We start from the raw sequence: 3,819 nt of genomic DNA on the forward strand, positions 1-3,819 counted from the left end.
TGGGTTGAAGGGAAAAGATGAAGGCAATCAGTCAGTGTGATTTGCTGCTGCTCTATTATGGGATGTTTCAATATACAGCTGTTTATGTCATGACTTTTTAAATTTTGCACCGTGTCCCAGGGGTTCCAGACCCATATTCCCTGACTGATCCACTGTTTAATGTATACACTGCTTGTCTCAGCCTTCTCATTTGCTGGGAATGTTCCAGAGAGAATACCAGTGGTTTTCTTCCATCTGTGTTTGCCAGTGACATAACCCAATTCACCTATAAATATGGGCTATCATGTCCATTTTCCATGCCTGAGCCGCAGACTAATTTACCACTGGCACTGATACGAAAGATGAGCCTTTTGTCTCAGGGAAATAGGATTATTCTCATTGATGGGAAGAGGCAGAATCACATCTGCTTAGACCAAAAAAGGCTGTCGTATGAGAAGATGGCAGCCTGAATACAGTTTGGGCAGAATGCAACCAGGGCAGAGCTTTTATTGTAGAGATCTGAAGATTGTCTTGTACAAAACGGAGCAGGAGGTTTTGGCATGTAGATGAGATGGACTCCCACCAAGGTACCCTGTGTACTCACTTCTCTCCCTTTTGCCAGTTTCCTAAATACACATATACCTGCTGCATGTAAAACTTTGGCAATGATCTCTGTTAGCTGTTTATTTTCATAATTTCAAATAATCTTGGGAGTTTACTTGCTCACTTTTATTGCTCTTGTGTCTTTTTTCTTCTCCTCATTATATTTGTTCCACCTGTCTCACATGAAGCAAATGAGATCTAGGTCGTAACACCCACATATCAGATCATCTACACCATTTGGATACATGCTCACTGGCACAGCCCTTTTTTCTGATAATTGCCTATAATGTGGTTCTTTTTCTGGGATTTGCAAGCTTCCTGCTTAAACCGCACATAAAATGCCATGCTTCTGAATTACTCATAATTACCACGCAGTAGCATGGCTCCTATTCTCTGGACTGTATTTCCTGAAAGCACTTATGGAGAAACACAGCTTGAGTTTTACAGGCATGGACATAGGTGGGTAAGAATGGGTGAGTCAAAGGATGAGTTCAATTCAATTTTATTTATATAGCGCACAACAGTTGCTTCATCACACTTTGTATTGTGAGGTAAAGAACTTACAATAATACAGGGAGTGGAAAAGAAAAAAACTTCCTTTTAACAGGAAGAAACTTCCTGTCATGGTCTGCGGTGGGTGGCTGGAATTTCCATAAGGCTCCTGAACTGACCTGTGATCCGCCCCTGGGCAGGGCCAACTCCAGCTCCTGCACACCTGGAGCCTATTGCAGGCAATCAAAGCAGAGGGATTTAAACCACACGTTGATGTTCATTCACTGCCAGTTTGTCATCGACACATGTTGGTAACAGGCCTTGTACTTCAAGTTCTTGCTGTGATCTATCTTGTTAACACGACTCTCTTGTGCTGCAGTTGCTGTATTCACCTTGGCTCACACTCCACCTCTGATCTCAGGATACCAAGCAATCCTTCTGAAAATCTCTCTGTGCCTCACCTGCCTGCCCTCCTGCCATCACACTCCATCTGAAGCCCCAGATCTCAGGCCAGCCTTTCCACGGCACTCAGCCTCCCCTGGATTCTCATCACCCCCCTCTCAACACTCCATGTCCCCTACTGCAAGTAAGAATTGCTACTCTTACAACTGGCCACTTCAGAGCTGCCTCCACTACCTCCCTAACTCCTCTATCTTCTCTCTTCAGTGTGACTGTTCCCTGCTCAGCTCCACTCCGCATCTCAGGCCTCATTCCCTCGCCCTAGCCATGTTTCCCAGGCCACGCCTCGTCAAACTCCACGTCTTATTGTTTTTTTTGTCTTTGCTACGTTTTCTTTTTTGCACTTTAGCCTAATAAATTGTTACATCATCTGCTGTCTCTGCACCTGAGTCCTGTTCAGTACAGGCCACTCGGCCCCGTGACACTTCCAGGGGAACCCCCTGGAAGTGTCACGGATGGACGGGTATTTGCCATGACGGGTTGGGGGTGAGTGGATTGAGAAAGGACAGAGACATGCTGTGAAAGAGTGAATAAGCAGAAGAAAATGGATGGATGGATGGATGGATTTTGCCACTTTTGCATAAAAACTTTATAGTGGCAGGACTGTCTCTTTATGTCAGTCAGTTATGATAAAACCACATTAACTAACACTATCTGTTCAATAAAACAATAATAAATAACATGCAGTACATGTTGGATGTGAGTCATGTGTCACTGACTTAAAGACATGTTTCTGTCTGAATGTCCCATTTACGCTGAGTTTTTGGTCTCTACCAACTTCTAAGGGAGATATCTGGGTTTTACACTGATAAACCTTCCAGTTTTTCTCAACGTCTTGTTGCCAAATTTGTCTCTCAGCCTTGTGGCAATAAGACGTTACTGGACAGAAGGCTTTTAGAGCAGGTCCAGAGAAAATAGCTGCCTTCTGGATCTGAAAACTAATGAGATTTAGGGAAGCTGCGGATTTAGGTTCATTGCGTTATTCCTTGTGTCACTATTCTCACACTGCTTTATGAGGCAAGTTGTGATTCAGATTTAACTCCAATTGGTATTAGAAGCCCTAGCATTCATTGATAAAGAGAAAGGTTGATGCACCAGTAGGGGGGCTACTAATTTAGTTTTCTCTTTTTAATAAAAATGCTCTTTGCTGCATAAATTTACCAAATGTTTAACTTCAATAATTGAAATTTCAATTGAACTACATCATAGATACTGGGTTCAAAGAAACCCATGGGTACAGTTTACAGCCCTGTTGCAAAATGAAGCAAGCTTGAAGGTATCATAAACTCTCAAATATTACAACTTGCAGTCAGAAGCCCATCCAGGAACTCTATGTTTGGTTCTGATCAGCGAAATTCTGTTATTTTACTAACCTGTACTAACTGGCAGCTCTTCGCGTCTGTGTGTTGCACAATCTGCTGGAGTCCAGAAACCAATGTGTGACTTCTCAGCACCTACATTTATATCCAATCTATGTTTAAACTGTATCTTTCTAAGGAAATAGTAAAATAATCATGTGACTTGGCTCCAAAACTACAGAACAGCTTACCACCCTCTCTTCACACCTTAAAAAAATAGCTTAAAAGTCATCTGTTCAGAGGTGTGTGTGTGTGTGTGTGTGTGTGTGTGTGTGTGGTTCATGTGCATTCACTTTGTCCTTGGACAATTTGTTTTTTATTGATACTTCTCTAAAGCACTTTTGTAGCTATTTTTTACTTTAACATACAAAGGTTCAAATGCTTACTATAAAACAGTTAAGTGACAACATTTGTTACCCTCAGAGTGAGAACAAGCTAAAAAGAGTGACTGCATTTGCAACCTGAACTTCTTTCATCAACACTATAAAGTAATTCTGCTGTAATTTCAAAATAAGAAAATGTTCATCCATGTTTCCTTTCCAGTTATTGTGATTATAAAAGCTGCCTAAAACACATGCTATTAACTTACAATCATGGTACCATGAAAAAAAAAGATCAAACATGTCCAAATGTATACCGCACATAAAAAGCTGCTATTCATGAACCGACTGCTTTCATTAAGTCATCGTTATTAAGGCCTGCAGCAATGAAACAGCAGAGTGCTCAGGTATAATCTCCTTCAAACGCCCACCGGCCTGTCCATCAGGACACACTAGACAGTCATTATAGACACTACAGCAACCTACTTCAAATGCCCTCTCTGCCTCCCATTCACTCTGCTGTTCCCGTGTCACCGTACAGATATTCTTCTCGGCTGTCAATCACTCATGGAGAGATGGGAATTTCCAGCACAAAGACCTTAAATAAT

General features: G+C 41.8%; 1 long non-coding RNA gene across 1 annotated transcript; it reads left to right on the forward strand.

Annotated features, from left to right (window-relative positions):
• Positions 1 to 1,030: 1,030 nt before the first annotated feature.
• On the forward strand, positions 1,031 to 1,903 carry LOC146708145 (uncharacterized). Its single transcript, XR_014921103.1, has 2 exons — positions 1,031 to 1,660; positions 1,741 to 1,903. It is a non-coding gene; the product is annotated as an uncharacterized LOC146708145 (long non-coding RNA).
• Positions 1,904 to 3,819: the final 1,916 nt, after the last annotated feature.

Source organism: Copadichromis virginalis, linkage group LG6 (assembly GCF_057382275.1).
Source record: "Copadichromis virginalis isolate Kocher_CV1m ecotype Utaka linkage group LG6, C_Virginalis_male_GT1.1, whole genome shotgun sequence".
Classification (NCBI taxonomy): Eukaryota; Metazoa; Chordata; class Actinopteri; order Cichliformes; family Cichlidae; genus Copadichromis; species Copadichromis virginalis.